This window comes from Tamandua tetradactyla, chromosome 5 (assembly GCF_023851605.1).
Source record: "Tamandua tetradactyla isolate mTamTet1 chromosome 5, mTamTet1.pri, whole genome shotgun sequence".
Taxonomy (NCBI): domain Eukaryota; kingdom Metazoa; phylum Chordata; class Mammalia; order Pilosa; family Myrmecophagidae; genus Tamandua; species Tamandua tetradactyla.
In genome coordinates, this window is record NC_135331.1 from 141961074 (window position 1) to 141984197 (window position 23124).

Genomic DNA, 23124 nt, shown 5'->3' on the forward strand with positions numbered 1-23124 from the left:
TTTCTTTCTTTTTTTTTTTTTTTACTTTTTTTACGTGGGCAGGCACCAGGCCGTGAACCCGGGTCCTTTGGCATAGCAGGCAAGCATTCTTGCCTGCTGAGCCACCATGGCCCTCTTCTTTCTTTCTTAATGCTTTAAACCTGAAGATCAATTTGGCTATGGCATCTATCTTGCAACCATGAGGGAAAGGAAGAAAGAACCACAGAGGTGCCAACTCTGATATTTTGGAGCAACTGGACAAAGATCAGCAAATGCCAACTTTCCTACTTGTTATATAAGAAAGTAAAGTACTATCAGATGTGAGCCATTTAGTTACTTTTCCTATCTAGCCTACCTTAGTTCCGCCACAGATAAACTCAATCATTGGACTTGTGTCCCAGGAAGATACACAGCTCCATCCTTCTCAGGATCTGGCTTATAGTCTCTTAGAATGTTCTTAAATGAAAAGAATCATGTAAAGCAAAGTTTATTCTGCTTCTTGACACCAAACATTGATATCGACTGTGACAAATCTTGATTAGGCATTGTGCTGGTCAAAGTCCAGTCAGGAAAACAGAGCCCATATCTGGTAGTTTGCAAAGGGGATTTGGCATCAGGACATATCAGGACAATGCCATTGGAAGAACATCATAAAGTCAAAAGGATACAGTGAGAAAGCCTCGGCAGTACCAAACCAGGGAGCCACAACCACTTTACAGCTGGAGGGACCAAGGAAAGGGGTCTGAGAACTTCCCAACAGAAAGCAACACACAGTAGAGGCTGTCATTGGGAGCTGACTCAGGGAGGGAACACAGTCACTGTCTCAGCGGTCACCTGAAAGAAAGACAAGGGATAAATACCCTGACTTTGCCCTTCGGACTTCCTCTCACTCTCTCCCCAGTGACTCTATGGCTAGACCTTCCTGAAGTCAGTTGGCAAGAAAGCCTGAGAAAGGTGGTTTTCAGGATTCAGAATCTTACAAAAACAGAGCAGAGCAGGAAAGGCAGAGAATGGATTTGAAATCAAATGGCTAATAACTAGGTTTTATTGCTATTGACAGTGAGGTATGCAAAATGCTTCGATGACTTTTTCACTCTATCCATTCTGTATGTATTTTCTACTACACTTGCAATGATCTTAAAATACCCATTACACATGTATGTGTTTTCTGCTAAACTTGCAATGATCTTAAAATACTCATTACATAGAATGCCAGGTGGAAGCATTTCCCAGAGAGAAAAATATTTTTTTCTTAATATTTTAGTGCAAAAACATAAATTCCATTATAAGTAGTTACAGAATTGGATTGTGGAACAAAGATAAGGGAGAGCAAATGACCTAGAAGCATAATTGTCATCATATTGCTTCCTTTGATTATAATGAAGTCATCAGGAAAAAAATTCTTATTCAGCCTGAATTATTGATTATGCTCTTCTTTGAAAACAAGAGAGAACTGATCCTCTGTTTTCTACCCCAGTGAAGAAGGAAGAGAGGCAACAGTAGAGTGGACAGGGAAAACAGAAGACTCAGAATTATGGGTTTGTAGAGTTGAAAAAAGACTTCAGATTATGTTAATAAGTGTTTAAAGGTTTATGAAGCATTATAGAAGTAAAAAAGTTGTATGTTTAATGCTCTTATTTAATCTTGGGATCTTACATACAACATCTCTAAGAAATGGGCATTCAACCTGAGATTTAAATCTCTCCAGTACAAGTATGCTCACTGCTTCAGGAGGGAACATGTGCAGAAGCCATAGCATTCTGATCATTAGAAAGCCATGAGTTCATGTTTTCTTCTATCCATTGGTACTATTCTTGCCTTCTTCCTTCCATGTGTCCTGCATTCAAGTACATGAAGCCAACTGTCATGCCAACTCTGTCCCAAGATAAGGACTCTGTCCTCTTTGACCAAAGCTATTTTTCAAACAGGTGACTCTCTTGTTAACAATATCTTCCTTAAAATCTGACATCCAGAACTAGATTTGAATATATGGTTGTTAGTGGTCAGTGCAGAGTGTGGTGGGACTAATTTCTTAGATCAGTAGACTCTCAGACCGTGCTTACTTTTTAATCATGCATGAGTCTTTTCTAAAGGAACTGAGATAATGCTTGCAGAAGTATTCTAAATCTGGCAAAATTATTCTTCATAAATGAAGGAAATAGGCCAAATAAGTCCTGAAACCCAGAGGGACCAGACTCTCCAGAACATCAACTAGTTCCATCTCCCTATTCCATATTATTGGCAGTCCTTCCAACATGAAAAAGTTAGAATGGGCATAGCCCAAATACCCCTAAAGAGCAGGAGGAAGATCAAAGGGAAGGTGGAGTTATAGCAGAGGAGATAAGATTTAACAAATGAGTATGATTGCTGAATCATTATATCAATACCTCTTTTAGTCTCCAATGTCTTGGAGCAGCTAGAAAGAAAAATCTAAAATTGTGGGACTGTAATCCACACAAAACTCTGAAATCTGTTCTACAAGTAATTGTTGTGGTATGCTTTGAAATTTATTGGGTTTTGGTATATATGTTATTTTTCACAATAAAAAAAGAAGGAAAAATTAAGACATTTACAGACAAATAAAAACTGAAAAGAGTTCATTATCAGAAGATCTGCCCTGCAAAAAATGCTAAAGGGAGTCTTTCAGGCTGAAATAAAAAGACAGTAACTTGAAGCCATAAGAAGAAATAAGGAATACTGGTAAAGGTAATTACAAAGGTAAATATAAAATCCAGTATTGTTATACTTTAGGCTTATAACTACTTCCTCCATTCTGATACACTTTAGCAGGCAAAAATGTTTAAAATAACATTTTAATTCTATGTTAATGAGTCTACAATTTATAAAGATACAATCTGACACAGTAACAATATAAGGGCAGGGAAGGAGATATATAGGAGTACAGAGTTTTTATACTGCTGAAACTAGATTGGTAATAGTCAAACTAGCTCGTTATTAGTTTAAAATGCTCATTGCATTGTCAGTACAAAGGTAAACACTAAGAACATAAGATGAAAACCTAGAGAAAAGGAAAAAAGAAAATAAATGGTGCACTACAAAAAAGCAATTAAATACAAAGGAGAAACAGTCAGTAATGAATTAATTTCAATGGACTTGGATTTTACACCAAAATCAAAAGCAACAAAAGAATAAATAGGTTTCATCAAAACTGAAAACTTTTGTGCATCAAAGAACTTCATCATGAAACTAAAAACAAAACAATCTATAGAATGAGAAAAAATCCTTGGAAAACATATATCTGATAAAGGTTTAGGATCCAGAATATATAAAGAACTCCTAAATCTCAAGAACAAAAAGATAAACAACCCAGTTATAAAAAAAAAAAAAAAAAAAAACAGGCAAAAGACTTGAATAGACATTTCTCTAAAGAAGATATCCAAATGGACAATAAATATATTAAAATAGGCTCAACATCATTAGCCACTAAATAAACGCAAATTTAAATTACAATGAGACATCCCTTCACACCCACTAGGATGGCTATTATTTTTTAAAAAAGAACTGAAAATAATAAGTGTTGACAAGTATGCAAAGAAATGAGAATTCTTGTACATTGTTGATGGGATCAAGACAATTCAGTGCCAGTACTTGTTTTTATAAGCACTGCCCAAAATGCTGACAGAAATTATTTGTTTTTCCCAGATGCGAACATTTATTTTCTTGTGCAAATATTTGCCATTATAAAATACAGGTTTTTATTTGAAAGTCCAATTTGGGTTCAGGATTTGGTTGCTATTTGGCCAAACTGATAGCAGGCATTCTATGGGGAAAGCGCAGATGCAAATACCCTCTGAGGTGATGCTGAGGAATAGGTGTATTGTTTGTTTCCAAGCTCATCAAGACACAGACATGTGGCTATATGACCTGAGCAGAAAGAGGGGAAATTTTAAGATCTCAATTCCTGGCTATCTTATGACTTAAGGATGAAGCATCAAGGGGCGGGTGGGGGGGGGGGATTCTTTGCCTAATTATAGGAAATTATGTGCCATCATTCTCAACTTTTTTATAGGGAAAAACATTGATTACTGATTATATATCAGTAATTCTTACCTCTCATTTTTCAGAGGAAGTCAAGGACCATGAGTTTCTTTTGGTTTTACTCCGGGTTGTCATTTTTCTATCTGTTAAGCTTGAGAAGAGAAAGACAAGAGCAAAGGATATTTAGATTCTCAGTTTCTTCTGATGGGTTCTCATTGTACTCAGACTAACAGTTTCATGATCCAGACTTATAAGAAGAGGAAAATACTAACAGCAGCTATCTTATAAAAAGAACTTCTATGAAGTCTCATTTAATCTTCACCAAAAAAGTCAATGAGGCAGGTCCTAATGTTCTCCTTATACTATAGGGGTGGAAGCTGAGGTTTAGGGAAGTTAAGTATTACTTAACCATCATGGCCACATGGTTAGTAAGCAGTGTAACACAAACGATTTAGTGCCAAAGCCTAAAGGCTTAACCCTTATATTATGTTCTTTCTGAAGACCCAATCAAGTCATCAGATGGGACCAGGAATTCAATAATGTATCTGGTTAGTAAAGAGAGGAGAGAGAATGGTATAAGAAGAGAGGCCATTATACGTTTTAAGTCAGAATGGCAGAGGTTCTCTTGAGGGTTTACATGAGGGTCCACTCTGTAGATGCCCCAGGAGACATCATTGTTGGAAAATCTTGCCCACTAGTTGATGCTAAGACATAGGAGGTGTCATTGACAAAATCTGTCCTGAAGTTGAATTTGAGGTTGAAAACCTGTCATTAAGGGCTCAGCTAGCTGGCCATTGCCATCATTGGATTTAGATTTATTCCCACACTCTGGAGTTCCATTTTTGTTTCAAGGAAGGTCCTGCCTGAGTTCTGAAGAAAACTCATTCCGAGTACACAAACTGCACCTGAACACATACAGCTCAGTTACTATGGGTCCTTGTATTTTTGTAGCCTATTTTCTACAAGAATCTATCAGCAACATATCAAAATGTGTCAAAACATAGCTCCTCCAGCTGCAACTGATTCCTACTGTACCTCAGTTTACCTCAAATTTGGCTCACGTCACTGATAGAAAAACCACCTGAATTTTAATGTAGAATGCTGTCAGATAGACCCCCATAATTTGTAGATGAGCTCATACGTTGCAGTCTAGCCCAAATCAGCACTTTCTCCATATGCTCCTGTAAGCCAGACTTCCATTTGGCTTTGGCTGTGAGGAATAATTAAGGTTTGGAAAAGGTAAGATGATCTTGCCAACTCAGCTGCTCTTGAGAACAAGAATTCCTCAAGCTGTTAGCACAACCCAGAGGAGCAAGAGGTGTCAATCCAGCAACACCCAGGGGTGCAGCATTAGTTTTGGCTAGTAGTTTTTACTCATTTTGGATTACAAGCCATAGTAAGAAATTCTATACAATACTATGCAGTCGAGGGCATATATATCTATATAAACATGCATGTGTATATGTACACATATGCTTACACACATACATAAACTGAAACTGCACTTGCATTTGTTATTCCATTTCATTTGTTTAAACATGTTGGCCAATGTACTAGTTTCCTATTGCTGCTATAACAAATTAGCACCAATTAGTGATTCAAAATGGCTTAAATTTATTACTTTACAGTTCTGGAGCTTAGAAGCCCAAAATTAGTCTGAGCTAAATTCAAGAAATCAGCAGGATTGGTTCCCTCTGGAAGTTCTGAGGGGAGAATCCATTTCCCTGCCTTTTTCAGCTTCTAAAATCTCCTGTATTCCTTGGTTAGTGGTCCCTTCCTCATATCATTCCAACCTCCTGCTTACATTGTCACATCTCCTATGGCTCCTTTGACCCTCTTGATTTGTGATAACATCAGGTCCACCAAGATGTTTCAGTACCAATACTTGTTTTTGTAAGCACTACCCAAAATATTAATATAATATGATTTTCCGAAAATGTTGCCTCCATATCTCATCATGTTCTCTATTCCTGAACCTCAATATCTGTAAATAACATATTTTTAAGTTAAATTTGAAAAGTCACTATTGGAGTAATCACAATAATTCCATTCAGTCCAGCAAAGAAGAATTTCCTAGCTCTGGAACTGGGAAGGCTCATTTCTGTTCCCCTTTTGGCAGAAAAGGAGAACCAAAGGAAAGATTAACATTCTTTCCTGTGTAACTAACTGTGATGCTTCGTGCATAAACCAAGCACCAAAAGTGGATTAAACACTCTTAGCAGAGATAGGGCTGTTAAATGATATTATCCTTTTTTAAAATCTACAGAGGATTGAAATCTGAGACTCATATTTAAATCACATTTATTTATCCACACCTTCAACAAATATGGATTGACTGTCTACTATGAGCCAAGCACAAGGCCAGGCAGGGGGATATGGATTCAGGAGTTTTCAGGATAAATTTGTTGGTTGAAGCCTTGGGCAAGAATGTGAGTGTCCCAGGGGTGTTTATTGAGCAAACAAAAGAGAAGGCAGCCAAGAACAGAGCCCTGGGAAATATAAACTCTTAGCAGTCAGATGAAGTAAAAGGCATCACCAAAGGGGACGAAGTAGACATTAACAGAAAAAATTTGAGAGCATTCCAAAATGGAAGAGTGTTCAAAAATATCACACTTTGCAGAGGCCGACTGAGATGAAAGTTGGAAGCTTCCCACTGGACTTGTCCATTAAGGTCATCTGTGCCCATAGCAAGGACATTTCAGGCAGTGAAAAGGACAGAAGACAGATTATAGTGGGTTGAGGAGTGGATAGGAACTGGCACAGAGGTGTACTATAAAACGTGAGGTTTTATAACTGGGTTAGGAAAGAAAGTAAATATATGGATACATCAAGAAAGAAAATCAGCAATGAAATTTTAAATGAAAAAAAGTTATTTACAGGGGGCAAAGAGACTAAAGTAGAGGGAGTACCTGTCAGTATAGGAAAGAGGATTGGAGAGGATAAAGTTTGGAGCACACCTAAATCTAAATTTTAAGCCCTCAATCTCACAAGGACCCTTTCTATTTATTAATTTAAAAAAAAAAAGATATTCCCGATGAATCCTTTAAGTAAAGTATATGTCAAAGTCATTCATGGTTTAAAGTGTCACAGAGCCCTCCCTGGGGACTGCTGTCACAGCACTGCTCTCCTCCAATCTCCAACTTCCCAACACCTGGCCAGCCCACCTCAATAATATTTCCTAGGAAAATAATAATAGTACTTAGTATAATTTATTATGATAATTATAATAACTCTCAATAATATCAGTACTTCCTTAGGCAAGTCAATCTCTTCCTTCCTCTACCAAGTGAAGGGTTAAAACAAAATGATGCTTTATAAGATTAAAACTACTAGTTTCAAAGAAATTTGGACTCAAACTGGAAAAAATTAATGTATTAAAAAACAGAGATGAACCCTAAAAGAGCAGGAGCATTGGCATATTCCACTGATATGAATAAGGCCTGGCACATAGTAAGTGCTTAACAAATATTTGTTGAATGAATGAGCTTGCAATATGACAGGTCAAGCAAAAATATCAATTGTTTTCAGCTGGAAAGAGCCAATGGCATATCACAGAATAAGAAGAGAAAAGTTGTGTGTGTGGGGGGGGGTGCTGATAAGATTTAACTAATATGATATACTGTCCTTTGGACAGTTTTAAAAGAAATTTAAAATAAAGAGGAAAATATAAGCTTCTTTACCAGCTTCCACCCATCTCAATCATTTTGTCTGGACAGGCAGGGAAAAAAGGGATAAAATTAATGGAAAAGAGAGAAAGATACAGTGCACTCATCAGAGGATCACCCTAGAATCCTTAGCTGTCCTACAACATGGTGGAAATGTTTTAGGTTCTTAAAAGTAATGGAATAGGAAAGCATTTTACTTCCTCTTCATACTGCCTCCAAGCTTTTTACCTCTACCTTGTGCACAGTGTATAAATAACCTCCACAATAAAATACAGAGAGAAACTAAGATAAGCTAACTAACTTAGTTAGAGCCCTGAAAGGTTAGCCAATGAGGAAAGAGGGTCTTGCTTAGGTCTTATTTAAGAGCCAAAGTTGAAAGCTGAAAGGAAAAAATAAATAGAGAAGAGATTATCTCATCCTAGAAACAAAACTCATAGAAATGGAATAAAGAGGGGAAAACTGAGTGATAGCTTGGAAATTTGCTAATAATGAGAAGTCTATTTCCCTAGAGTCAACTTATCATTTCAGAACAGATTGGACCACGTTTGAGATGCTGTTTCTTAGAGAACGGGTTCTTCCCTCAGCTCGTTTCAATGACAATAAGTATTTCTAGTTGAGTGAGAGAAGACATGAGGGGTATCTTTTATATTCCTAAGAGGAAATTGAACCTATGCATTGTAAGACTTCAGCATGTGTCTGTGTATGAAAACTATGAGCCAAATGCTTTTGAAGAGAAACAGAAGTATGCTGCCCTTGTGACAGAGAAGTGTCCAAGAACAAAGACAGAGGTATTTCAGCATGCAATTCCTACTCTCCAGATTCTTTGTTGTGATACATTTTATGGCCAACTTTAAAGATATTGACCTGTTGATCTTGTTCTGGTTTTCATTCGCTATATCCTTCTTAACATAGAAAAAGTCCCATAGGATAAGGAGTATTTTCATTTCTACAAAAAAAACCTACCCCAAGCCATAGTATTCTAATAGTCTCTCCCCTGCCATATAATGTGTTCACTGCTCTCAATGTACTAAAAGGCGGAAATGGTATCATGCAACAGAGTTGTGAGTGTAGCAACAGTCCCCTCACCCCTGCCCTGCCACCCCTGTGTTGTTCCAGTGTTCTCGTGGGTGGAATTAGAAATCTAATCCACAAAGACACCTCAAGTCACCTGCCAGATGCCCTCCACTTGGCTACAAGCTGAGCTAAGCTAAGAAGTCACTCTTCCAGTGAACAAAATTTCTAATTAACACTGAAAATACATGGTAGCTAAGTCTGTGGTGAAGACAGGCCATCTCCTCATTCTTCTTAGCTAGAGCTCGATTAAACTATGAAAAGGGGACAGGATAATTGCTCATGGTGGGGCATAGTGTTTTCTCCTGCACAAACATATAATTAGGCTGTCTTAACCTCCCAGTTCAGCAATAAACACCACTTCACAGACTAATTTACAGGTGAGAGTCGCAGAAGGCTGTGGAATAAACTCTCAGTGCGACAGGACCTGCAGTTCAGTTAAAAGAGGGCTGCTTCACTATTTCAAGTCAGCAAAAATCCTTTTGCACTTACCACCAACTAAAATGAGATTGAAATGAGGGCTACACATTCAAAACATTGAACCCACCAGCTAATAAAAAATACATTTGTGACTGGTCGTAAAAATAGAGAATATAATTGGCTATACCCGTGAAATATCTTTTATTTACAATATTTGGGAAGACAGAGGTCTCCATAATATTGACTTTGCTAACACGTCTACATTTTTCTGTCCGCCATAATTATGCATCAGTCAGCGACACCTCACCCCTGTGACTGCCAATAGGTCTTGACTCAGGCGGTGGGAGGTGGGCTGGCTATGGCTCTGTACCAGAAAACATATGTCTGACAAATACTGTTGCCTTGGGGTACTTTTATAAAGAGACAACTCTTTCTTTATGGACTCATCATTCTTCTCATTTGAACCCCCGGGTCTGGGGATCCTTTCTAAAGGGAACTGGGAGCTGTTATGTTGCCCCAAAGTCTTGTTCTAAATGTAGAACACAGCAAAAAGGAGCTATGCCTCTCTGTGGGACTGTGTTTTCTCCTGGCAAAAGAGACCATCTAGAAATGCAGAGGCTGCGGTTTTTGCCGTTAGACATCAGAAACAATCACAGAAGAGCCATGAATATATCCGACATGGTGCGTGTGGTATGCAGTTGGAGAGAGGCTATGCAGACAGAGACAGAAAAGACGCAACTTAGAGATGTATCAACAGACTCTATAAGCCAAATCTAAATGTCTGTAAGTTATTTTCTTCTGGATCCCTCTCAAAGTATGAAGATATGAAATAAGTAGCAAGCTCACATTTTATCCCAAATCCTCTTTTTTGCGTTCAATCTTCAGTTTATTCAATCTTCAGCTGAGATTTTAAAGGACAAGGATTGTGTTTTTACCACTGTTAGTCCTTACGATCTAGAAGTATCCTTTATAGGTACCCAGTCCTTGTTGAATGAGTCAATGAGTGAATAAATGAATGAATAAAATCTACCTTACTGAATGCTTCAAAAATAAACTGGCTAATCTCACATTTTCAGGGTGCAGATAACTACAAAATCCCATTTTGTATGGATTTTACTGATGAAGAAAGAATGGTAAATTAATTCAAGTGATAATTCAGATAAAATGATTCTCATCCTTCCTAAAAGAGAACTACATAAAGAATCTCTTTAGTCTGTTTTAAAATATGGATTACAGGGTGGGCCATGGTGGCTCAGAAGGCAGAGTTCTCATCTGCTGTGCGAGAGACCCAGGTTCAATTCCCGGTGCCTGCCCATGCAAATGAATAAATAAATAAATAAATATTATTGATTACAAGAAACAATTTTTTAATGCAAAACTATATTTACTCAGAAAATAATGATTTGCCTTTAAGTAACATTTTTATGAAATATCTGAGACAACTTTTAATAGCAAATGGCAAACTCCTATTTTAATATCTTTAAACTAAGACTCTTGTGCAAGGTAAGGATGTTTGTATGAGTAAGAATTTGTTTCAAATTTTTGAAATTAGCAGTGATTCCAATTATTTTTTAATGTCAGATGATACCAACTTTCAAATCTCCTCAAATTGGCCCCTACTCAAACTATTAAAAAAAATGAAAAAGAAAAGGTGAGATCTCTTTCAAAATCTGGGTATTAAAACTATAAATTCCTGATGGTACATGTGAGAACAAAAAATTATAGTTGATATCCTAGAGGGAAACATGACCATAGTAAATATTTTATAATTTTTAAAGTCATATTCATTATTCAGGCAATTCTATTTACGTGTTGTATTTAATCTCTTTCATATGCTTAAAGTGGCCCTTTAAGAATTAGTCTTCCTCATATTTTAAACCAATTTTAAATGACTAAACAGTAGCAGAGGGATATGGTACTGAAATTGAAGATTTTAATAGAATATTTTATTCAATAGTAACTAGATCTCTTGTGTTTCCAAAGTTATTACAATTCCTCTATTTCTTTAGTTTCAAATCTTGTTTTGACTACTGCCAGCACATTGCAGCCAAGGAGGTTCATCTGACAAGTTAATTATGGCTATTGAAAAATTTTTTAAACAGCTTAAATAAGTAAGTTCCATTGTCATAAAAAAAAAACTATAACTTAAAGTGAGGATTTATGATAATTTTTCACATACATTTTCTGTTATCCTTAGGAAGAAAATGTCGTCTATGTATTCTTCTTGCAATTGTTAGAGAGCGCAATTGGTAAATGAAATGCATTAAAATACCTTAAAACTAAGAAACCACAAATAAGACATATGTGCATATCTTAAAGGTACTTTCCATACCCTAGACAACACAAGAGTGCATTTGCCCGCACACATACACATCCATTTTATCCACAGGCTCTTAACAATTAGGAAGATAGGCACTTTAAAAACTGTTAGCGAGAATCATTCGCACACTCTCCTTGGGTGAAACATGGCAATGGTCTAAAAATGAACATAAGCACTGAACACAACCGTAGCTATGGGGAAATGCTTGTAACAACAAACCACTGATTTTTGCAGATACCTTTAATTTAAGGCTTGGGCTAGAGCAGAGGCGGGAGCTGAAGTAAATAATGTCACAGTCACGAACAGCTACTTCAAAATTCAAGGATATTTTCTATTGTGTAAGAAAAACAGGAGCATTAATCAAGGTAAGGAGCAACTTAGCAGTATAATTATGAGTCTTTTAATGTCTTTTCATAATCAGTTAATAAATACCTTAACAATAAAATTGAATTTAAGCTTTTAATAGGCCACATTGGCTTGAACCTAAACAAAGGAATTAGCAACTCCAGGCATTGTGTAATAACAGCTCACTGCTTGGTGCCAGGAGAAACAAAGCATTTCAAGAGTGTTTTTTGTGCCTCACCATAATAAACGCTTGTAATATTCCCAATTTCTGGAGTGTAAGACGCAGATCTTATTTATCACAGTATGTGACACACCTGGCACGCGGATCAGGAAACAACTGTTTTACTTCATTTCTGTCATCACCTTCCCACAGATTTCTTCTGCATTCCAATTTGGATGGGAGGACTTGACTTTCTCTCCATAAGTTCTCCATTAACAGTTTCACAGCAGAAGGCGCCATTGGTCCGCTTCCTCTTGCGGCAATTAATTACACCAAGTGGCGTATTTTGACTCCAACTGCAGCAAACACGTAAAATCACAGGCATTTACTAGTATCTGCTGGCAACATCTTTATCATAAGCACTGTGCATGTTCTGGTTAAGCAGCGAATTGTCAATTCCTCAGCACAGGGAATGACGAACACAGTGTCAAGTCAGCAGCACAAATTACCAACTTCAACTCCCTTCAGTCACTTTTATTAATATGTTTTATTCCTGGAAGGCTTTTTTCTAAGGTTATGTCACATTATGTGTTCTGCAGATGAAAGGAACCTTTGCTTTCTGTATTAGCAGTGGCACGCATATCAGAGCCTTGAGCTCTGTGTGTTCTGTGAACAGCTATGCACTAATAAACCTTGAAAAGCTTGAATTACACTATAACCCACAAAAATTTTCAAATTAAAAAGGCATATTTAGAGGCCCCCCGTGGATAGTGATTTTATTTAGTTTAATCCCCTCTTGTGGCCAATTAGGTAGACACCCCTCCACACCAGGACACACTCCAGGAAAAAAACGGGGGGAAAAGTTTAACTTTGGTTCTGAAAAAGTGGCAGTATATCATTCCTCCATGGACAGAAATTATTTTCCCGGCTGTTGTTCTATAAAGAACCAGGCTGTTAGAAACAATGCAAGTGTATGCAAGACGGATTTTTATTTGGATTATTTGTTTAAGGCTATACGCTACTCCAATTTCTTCTTAATTCAGCTGTAGTGAAGCCAAGTTTCAGAATAAAAGTAAAAATTGCTCCATCACAACAGCATGTTCCTAAAGTCCTCTTCAATTAGCTTCAAGTATACTATGTAAGATATACTTATGTACTTATCTACAAATCTACTTCAAGGCTTAGACTTCTACTTCTAAGGCTTCAAATGCTTGGTTAATATAGATTTGTATTTGTTTTTTAATTAAGTGACTTACACAACATAAATGCATGGAGATCATACACTCAAATGGAACTCAGAACAACGCAAGAGATATATTAGCTACAAAAAACTGTTCATAGCATCTCTCGTTGTGTTTCACTGCTCTTTCAATCAGAATTACAAATTTTGCCTCCTTCTCATCTGGTGGCAGGCTCCATGTGTGCCATATGAAAAAGGAGTTAATAAAATGCACATTGGAAATATAAAACAAGGTCGGGGCGACAGTTTGGCTGCAAGGCCTTTCTTTAAGCGTGGAAAACAAAAGAACAAGATTGTTTTAACAGTTGCAGTTGTTGGGAGAAGCAGCCTTGGGTGGGGAGTGGCAGCTGAAATCCCTGCTACCTGTTCTGTGCATTCATCAGAACCAGTTTCATGCCTAAAACAAATATTCAGCACAGTAGGTGCCCCATGCTTTGGAAAGTCTCAGTTGGGAAAAAGAAGAGGAAAATCTCCACCTTGCTCCCAAAGGGAGCTCTGGGAATGGAGGGATGAAGCTAGAGAGGTTTCTGGCAGTGGGAGGCATAAGGTTGAGCTCAGGGTGGGAGGCCCGCGAGAGGTTTCAGGCTCTAAAACCCCCACAGCTCTGTGTCCTCCTCAGAGCCAGCAGTGATGAATGGTGTCACTGTGCACTGTGAAAGCCACCCAGATAGGACATATGTCAGAGGTAGGTTTTAAAAACTAAGTACTTAAGATTCTGTGATTGGGTCCATCCGATGCCAACCAAACCAAAGGAAAGAAAACAACCTTGTCAGTCAAGCAGCTGCTTATACCACAAGATCTCAAACACACAGGACAAATTTGTTTTCTTAATGAATTGACTGGTTACTTTGGCATCACTTAAGAGCCTCAAGGCAAACAGTGAAACTCAATTAGAAGAACTTTATCATTTTAAAATAAAGATGAAAGAGAAAACACTTAATAATTATGTCATGGGACAACAGCATTTAGCCCACAAAACTCATTAATATGTGACCATAAATTAGTTCATCAGAGTGGCTGTGAACCAGCAAAAGAGAACTTTATAATCCTGATAAAGAATGAGAAAATGAGGTCATCCAAATAGGAAATATCCCAGAGGGCTGGGCTTATAGAAAGAAAATGTACCATGACAGGGGAGGGAAACAGTCAGGCCCCTGAAAGTATAAATAGGCAGCATACAAGCACCATTCCCCCTAATTATTAATTCTAGGATCTTCATCAGGTACCTTCTCCCCTTTAACCCCAGTTTCCTCATTTGTGAAAAGAGAGCAATCATCTCACCTTCCCAGATTCAATAAGACAATATGTGCAAAGTACTAGCATAGCACCTGCACATAAAAAGTGTTCAGCCAAGGTCAGAACTTGTGCTCTTTCCTCCCTTTCCTGCCTCCAGCCATGCCTAGAAACACCCTAGCATAAGTAAACCGTCACTCAGCATGGTACATTCAAGATCAGATTGTTGTTGTTTTAGGAAAAACTTACCTTGTAATAGCATTTACTTTCATTAGAGGTAGTGAGAGGGTCTAGACCAATGGGTCTAAAAATTCCACACAGGTGAGACTTATGCGAAAGGTGGAAATAGCTTTCCACCTCCCCCTGTTATTACTTGTTTCAGCACAAACATTCAAACTGAAAACGCTTCTAGACCCAGGCTACTCAAAGTGTAATCTCAACAGCAGCAGCAGTACCCTGAAGCTCGTTAAAAATGCAAAATCTCACCCCTCACCAAACCACCTCCATACACCTACTGAATCAATTTCTGCAGCAATTCCCAGGTGATCCATCTGCACATTCAAGATAGGGAACTCTAAAAAAAAAAAAAAAACAAAATCCTAATGTCTGATCCCAATCCTATGCCAATCACATAAAAATCTCCAGTTTTAGAACCCAGGTATCAGTACTCTTTAAACTTCCCCAGTTGGTGCCAATGTGCAGCCAAGTTTCAGAACCATTGCTTAGGCCATTAGCAAAAATAAACCTTAAAAAATAGAAAAATATTTAAACAAGAAATAAAGGCTAGAAAGGACAACTCAGGAAGTAGATCTATTGAAAGAAAGCAGTTTTCAAATTATGCTTAAAGGCACCCACATGTCTAAATTCTAGTGATAGAAGGAAGAGAAATGAGATACATTTTCATATTTAAACCTTGGCCTTTATACCTCTTGGTTAGCAAAGTACCTGGGTGGGCAGAACATTTATTGACATAAGCCACCGTGTTTATTGATGCTGCCCGTTTCCCACTGATTTTAGAACTCTGTAGGGGAGGTGCTGTGCCTTTGAAAAGGCTATTTTTATAATCAAATTGTTTTACTTAAAGGTTTATGTAACATGCTATACTATTAAACAGTAAATAAAAACCACTGATAAATCCTGGGTCCCCCACAGGTAGTTTGGCACATCCTTAATTATCTGGTTTATGAGCAAATTGCCACCTCAGCTTTGGTTTTTGGCTTGTTACATGCATGTGTGTGTGTAAACTGCTTACTTGGCAACTTCCCAGCAGATTCAGCCTTAAATGATGTTGCCAAAACATATTGTGGAGTGGGAAAGAAGTTGTAGCAAATAAAAAGGCTAATGTTTTGGAGTTTTTGTTTGGGTTTGAAGTGAAGACTTAAACTTGATTTGTTTTTTTTTTTTTTTTTTTTTTTTTTAGTGTACATTGGTGCGTACTCCTAGACCCAAGGGTCTAAAAAAAGGTTATCAGTGACAGCTGGCTGCATGCAAGATAAAGCCACTTGTTATACTAGAGATTTTGGTGAAAGCTAAACTCCCTCTTTACAGCACCCATACCCCAAGACTGCATTATACTTTCCCTGATGGGAAGAATAACTACCAGATTCACAATTGCCATTTGGCAATTAAACCTTTTCAAAGGCTGAAATCATTCCCTTTGCCATTGGCATTCAAACTTAAGCCTAATAACATTCTTAAACAGAACAGATGACTTTTGTTCCTACCTTCATCAATTTACAAATGTCTGCATTCAGTGGATCTCCCAAGTGTTTCCAGTCATCTCTAATCCTAGGATTCCATGAAATCAGTGTCCTCAGAGCCAGAGAAGGTTCCCGGCATCCCGTGTCAGCTAGATGCACTCCCCCTAGTGGCTGCACCATGCCTCGCCTCTGTATCTCCCTCCTGGGATTCACTGATACCGCCAGAAGCAAGGGGGCTGATATATTCTAAAAGACAGACAAGCAGAGGAAAAACAATGGGGTGTCTAGCTTCTTTGGAAGGGTCATTATAATGAAATGTCAAGGAATGAGTTTTCTGAGTATGAGAGCGCTAATCTTTTTTCAAGTTCCAGATCCCAGTGCCCTTTACTACCAGATGTCAAATGACACAGTGTGACCATTTATGGACCCCCCCAGACCAAGCCATGGACTAGGGCTCCTTTCACAAGGCATACCAAGTGTTATAAACCACTATAAACCCCTGCATCCGGTATTGATTAAACAATGTCTGGAGCTGGCAAACATTATTAATATATAGAATGCTACAGAGATTGATTGCTCTACTTTCATTTTTCTTCTTCCTGCCAACCTCTAGCGGAAAAAGCCCCACAGCTGTTTTGAATCCCATTGCCAGAGGAATATTACGGTTTGTTTTGATGTTTCACCACCAAGTTCTGTGTCTCTCATACGGAGACAAGCCAACAAGAACATCCCCAAGTTCCAACTAGAGGCTAAAACACAATCACACCGTCAAGTATTGTTAGTAAGTCAGGATCATAAAAGATAACAAACTCTCTCCTATCTTTTACGACGGCACACTGAGATCAAACACTTTCCATACCAAAGCTCAAAACCCACAGGAACAGTTCTCTCTGACAGATGTTCATCTGCTATCTCAGTATTGATGCGTTACTTAATTTATGGATCCACACAGGGAAGGAAATACAAAGACTCAAGAAATATGGTATTGTACAAGCTGTTTCAGGTCTGTAGGTCCTAGAAATAAAGTGAGGACTTGAAGTCATGTTTTAGTAGTTGTTTGAGTATTGTCTTTTTATGTTTTTTTTCAATGCTTAAAATATTAAAAAGATCAAAGGAATTAGACAAAAAAATACATTGTTTTTATTTGCCTTTTACTCAATGACCAATATACTTGGTGGTAAGTAACATGGTTTTTTATTCCTTATTAGCTTGTGACACCCATCTGGCCCCTTCAATTTCAAATATGCAAAAGTCTGGCTTCACCCTAGATTCCATAGGATAATGAAGAATAGGGTAAAATAAAAATTCACAATGCAGTGCTATGTAGTACTGTCTTTCCAGTTCTAATTCACTCTGCATATAATTTGCAGACTGCTCACACGAAAGCAGAAATTGGATTGCATCTCTACCAATTGACAGATCCTTGGCAGGTGCCCCTGCCTACCAAGAGGACACTCTCCAAATGGCATTCAAAGCCCTCCTCCTTGGGGGAACTAGCCTCACCAGTCTTATCCTCAACCATTCTCTTTCATATGCACATGTCCCAGCCCAACTAGATTCATCACTAGTTCCTCCTTTTCACCTCTATGACATTACCTCATGAAGTTCTCGCTACCAGGAATGCCCTTTTGCCCTTCTCTACAAATCAAAATTCTTTAAAGGTCAGGCAAAATAAATCTTTCCCTCCTCTGATTTCGTGTAGCCCTTTATTTGTAATGCCCCTACAGGTCATTTTTGTGTATGGTTTCCCTTCTGGACTTTTAAGAAATTTTAGTAAAGAACCAGATATTACACATCTTCTTGCCTCATCTACCACTGTTCTATTATATAACAGATGCTTAATATCTACTGCTCAGTGACGAATGAATAAAATACCCTGTTCTTCCTTGGAATTCCCAGCTCTAAACCCTTCAAAGATTTTGCTTGGAATAGGAATAAAATTCAAATCCCTTGGACAACCATTCAAGACCCTCCAGATTTAGCCCCTACATCTCTTTCGAATGTATCCTAAATTACCTAGACAAAAGCATCACAGGCAAAATAGTCCCCTTACTGTCTCCTACCACATTCTACTGCCAGTCTGGACTGACCACCCCTCTTCTTTTCCTATGCAAACTCACACATCTCCTTTTAGCTATAGGCTCGGTATGGCTTCATCCTGTCTTTCCCATGCAACTTTCACAAATAACCCCAGTTTCAGAGATCTCTGAAGTTATACAGCAGCTTTTTTCTGTACCACACTTTTTCTAACTAATCCTTGCAAAGCTTTATCACCATCAGGAATCAGTACTTTAAATTTGTACTTCTTAAATTTGAAGGCATGAAATATAGTCTCTTCATCTTTAAACTCCCCCCACAGTCCCTAGTATCATGTTTGTTCTTAATAGGCAATCACCAAATGTTTCAGGACTTCACTTCAAAATACACTAAACAACAGTGGCTAAATTAAAGAGTAAATCAAGCCAAAGGTATTCCCACCCAACAGTTTCAAACCATATGACTGGCCAGTAAAGGATAATTAGAATCTTATTTATTCATATGGAAGTTTTTCAAAATTTAACCATAAATTTTTATGACATTAAAAAATTACAACCTGCAAACCCACCCCTTCGATCCACCCCCAACACATGCAACAAAAGTTCTTAATTACCCATAAAGTGTGTGATGCGTTCTATATTTTCAACTTTATTCTTTTTTATTAGTTTAAAAAGTACTGATCACTTCCGGAGAAGATGGCTGCTTAGTAAGACGCGCGGATCTTAGTTTCCCCTCCAGAACAGCTACTAGGGGAGTAGAAACGATACAGAACAGCCCCCAAAGCCACGACAGAGATAAAAAAGACAGCGTACCCCATCCTGGAATGGCTGGCAGGCTGAGAGAACCCGCTCTGGTGAGATCGCCGAGAGGCGCGGGCTTCACCGGGCGGGGTGGCAAGCGGCCGGAGTCACTCCCTTCCCCCTTCCCGGGCCGGCTGGGAGAATTGGACAGGCGGTCCCCTCATACCGAGGCGGCTGGCACCCACACCACGTGCAGCCCCCCGGACCAACTGAGAGAATTGGATCGGAAATCCCCAGGCCACGGAGAACAGTGACGGGGGGGGGGCCCTTCCAAACTCGAGACTCCCTAGGAACGGTGCACTCTCCCGGGCTGGCCGCTGTGGCTGGCGCCCTCCTGCCACGCTTGGCGCCCCGGGCCGACTAGGAAATTCGGACGGGCGCTTTCCCGGGCTGCGGCGGCCAGTGACCCTCCCCGCGTTCGGACCCCGGGCCGGCTGGCACTCTTCCAAGCTGCTTCGGCTAGCGAACCTCCCGGACGGCGAGAGTTTTCCAAAGTTAAAGGACCCACAGCACCTTTTACTGGTGGGACCCGCAGACAAACGTGAGCCACGAGCGCCACCTACTGGGCAGGATAAGAAAAACAGAACCCAGAGATTTCACAGAAAAATCTTCCAAACTTTTGGATCCAACACCCAGGGAAATCTGTCTAAATGCGGAGACGCCAACAGAAGATAACGGATCACGCTCAAATAATTGAAAATATGGCCCAGTCAAAGGAACAAACCAATAGTTCAAATGAGATACAGGAGCTGAGACAACTAATGCTGAATATACAAACAGAAATGGAAAACCTCTTCAAAAACGAAATCGATAAATTGAGGGAGGACATGAAGAAGACATGGGCTGAACATAAAGAAGAAATAGAAAAACTGAAAAAACAAATCACAGAACTTATGGAAGTGAAGGACAAAGTAGAAAAGATGGAAAAAACAATGGATACCTACAATGATAGATTCAAAGAGACAGAAGATAGAATTAGTGATTTGGAGGATGGAACATCTGAATTCCAAAAACAAACAGAAACTATCGGGAAAAGAATGGAAAAATTTGAACAGGGTATCAGGGAACTCAAGGACAATATGAACCGCACAAATATACGTGTTGTGGGTGTCCCAGAAGGAGAAGAGAAGGGAAAAGGAGGAGAAAAACTAATGGAAGAAATTATCACTGAAAATTTCCCAACTCTTATGAAAGACCTAAAATTACAGATCCAAGAAGTGCAGCGCACCCCAAAGAGATTAGACCCAAATAGGCATTCTCCAAGACACTTACTAGTTAGAATGTCAGAGGTCAAAGAGAAAGAGAGGATCTTGAAAGCAGCAAGAGAAAAACAATCCATCACATACAAGGGAAACCCAATAAGACTATGTGTAGATTTCTCAGCAGAAACCATGGAGGCTAGAAGACAGTGGGATGATATATTTAAATTACTAAAAGAGAAAAACTGCCAACCAAGACTCCTATATCCAGCAAAATTGTCCTTCAAAAATGAGGGAGAAATTAAAACATTTATAGACAAAAAGTCACTGAGAGAATTTGTGACCAAGAGACCAGCTCTGCAAGAAATACTAAAGGGAGCACTAGAGTCAGAACCGAAAAGACAGAAGAGAGAGGTATGGAGAAGAGTGTAGAAAGAAGGAAAGTCAGATATGATATATATAATACAAAAGGCAAAATGGTAGAGGAAAATATTATCCAAACAGTAATAACACTAAATGTCAATGGACTGAATTCCCCAATCGAAAGACATAGACTGGCAGAATGGATTAAAAAACAGGATCCTTCTATATGCTGTCTACAGGAAACACATCTTAGACCCAAAGATAAACATAGGTTGAAAGTGAAAGGTTGGGAAAAGATATTTCATGCAAATAACAACCAGAAAATAGCAGGAGTGGCTATACTAATATCCAACAAATTAGATTTCAAATGTAAAACAGTTAAAAGAGACAAAGAAGGACACTATATACTAATAAAAGGAACAATTAAACAAGAAGACATAACAATCATAAATATTTACACACCGAACCAGAATGCCCCAAAATACGTGAGGAATACACTGCAAACACTGAAAAGGGAAACAGACTCATATACCATAATAGTTGGAGACTTCAATTCACCACTCTAATCAATGGACAGAACATCTAGACAGAGGATCAATAAAGAAATAGAGAATCTGAATATTACTATAAATGAGCTAGACTTAACAGACATTTCTAGGACATTACATCCCACAACAGCAGGATACACCTTTTTCTCAAGTGCTCATGGATCATTCTCAAAGATAGACCATATGCTGGGTCACAAAGCAAGTCTCAACAAATTTAAAAAGATTGAAATCATACACAACACTTTCTCGGATCATAAAGGAATGAAGTTGGAAATCAACAATAGGCAGAGTGCCAGAAAATTCACAAATATGTGGAGGCTCAACAACACACTCCTAAACAACGAGTGGGTCAAAGAAGAAATTGCTAGAGAAATTAGCAAATAGTTCTAGGCGAATGAAAATGAAAACACAACATATCAAAACTTATGGGACGCAGCAAAGGCAGTGCTAAGAGGGAAATTTATTGCCCTAAATGCCTATATCAGAAAAGAAGAAAAGGCAAAAATGCAGGAATCAACTGTTCACTTGGAAGAACTGTAGAAAGAACAGCAAACTAATCCCAAAGCAAGCAAAAGGAAAGAAATAACAAAGATTAGAGCAGAAATAAATGAAATTGAAAACATGAAAACAATAGAGAAAATCAATAAGACCAGAAGTTGGTTCTATGAGAAAATCAATAAGATTGATGGGCCCTTAGCAAGATTGACAAAAAGAAGAAGAGAGAGGATGCAAATAAATAAGATCAGAAATGGAAGAGGAGACATAACTACTGACCTCACAGAAATAAAGGAGGTAATAACAGGATACTATGAACAACTTTACGCTAATAAATACAACAATTTAGATGAAATGGACGGGTTCCTGGAAAGGCATGAACAACCAACTTTGACTCAAGAAGAAATAGATGACCTCAACAAACCAATCACAAGTAAAGAAATTGAAACAGTCATTCAAAAGCTTCCTAAAAAGAAAAGTCCAGGACCTGATGGCTTCACATGTGAATTCTACCAAACATTCCAGAAGAATTAGTACCAACTCTCCTCAAACTCTTCAAAAAAATCGAAGTGGAGGGAAAACTACCTAATTCATTCTATGAAGCCAACATCACCCTCATACCAAAACCAGGCAAAGATATTACAAAAAAAGAAAACTACAGACCAATCTCTCTAATGAATATAGATGCAAAAATCCTCAATAAAATTCTAGCAAATCGTATCCAACAACACATTAAAAGAATTATACATCATGACCAAGTAGGATTCATCCCAGGTATGCAAGGATGGTTCAACATAAGAAAATCAATTAATGTAATACACCATATCAACAAATCAAAGCAGAAAAATCACATGATCATCTCAATTGATGCAGAGAAGGCATTTGACAAGATTCAACATCCTTTCCTGTTGAAAACACTTCAAAAGATAGGAATACAAGGGAACTTCCTTAAAATAATAGAGGGAATATATGAAAAACCCACAGCTAATATCATCCTCAATGGGGAAAAATTGAAAACTTTCCCCCTAAGATTAGGAACAAGACAAGGATGTCCACTATCACCACTATTATTCAACATTGTGTTGGAGGTTCTAGCCAGAGCAATTAGACAAGAAAAAGAAATACAAGGCATCAAAATTGGAAAGGAAGAAGTAAAACTATCACTGTTTGCAGACGATATGATACTATGTTGAAAACCCGGAAAAATCCACAACAAAACTACTAGAGCTAATAAATGAGTACAGCAAAGTAGCAGGTTACAAGATCAACATTCAAAAATCTGTAGCATTTCTATACACTAGTAATGAACAAGCTGAGGGGGAAATCAAGAAACGAATCCCATTTACAATTGCAACTAAAAGAATAAAATACCTAGGAATAAATTTAACTAAAGAGACAAAAAAAACCTATGTAAAGAAAACTACAAAAAACTGTTAATAGAAATCACAGAAGACCTAAATAGATGGAAGGGCATACCATGTTCATGGATTGGAAGACTAAATATAGTTAAGATGTCAATCCTACCTAAATTGATTTACAGATTCAATGCA

At 38.2% G+C, this 23124-nt stretch overlaps 1 long non-coding RNA gene across 1 annotated transcript in view; it reads right to left on the bottom strand.

The window, feature by feature from the left end:
• Nucleotides 1-594: 594 nt before the first annotated feature.
• Nucleotides 595-23124, bottom strand: part of LOC143682782 (uncharacterized) — a 141726-nt gene continuing 119196 nt past the window's right edge. The window contains exons 2-7 of the long non-coding RNA XR_013175276.1: nucleotides 16157-16378; nucleotides 14948-15006; nucleotides 12114-12315; nucleotides 11693-11785; nucleotides 4051-4129; nucleotides 595-813 (exon numbers count right to left, since the gene is read on the bottom strand). This is a non-coding gene — a long non-coding RNA (uncharacterized LOC143682782). The remainder of the gene's footprint in view (nucleotides 814-4050; nucleotides 4130-11692; nucleotides 11786-12113; nucleotides 12316-14947; nucleotides 15007-16156; nucleotides 16379-23124) is intronic.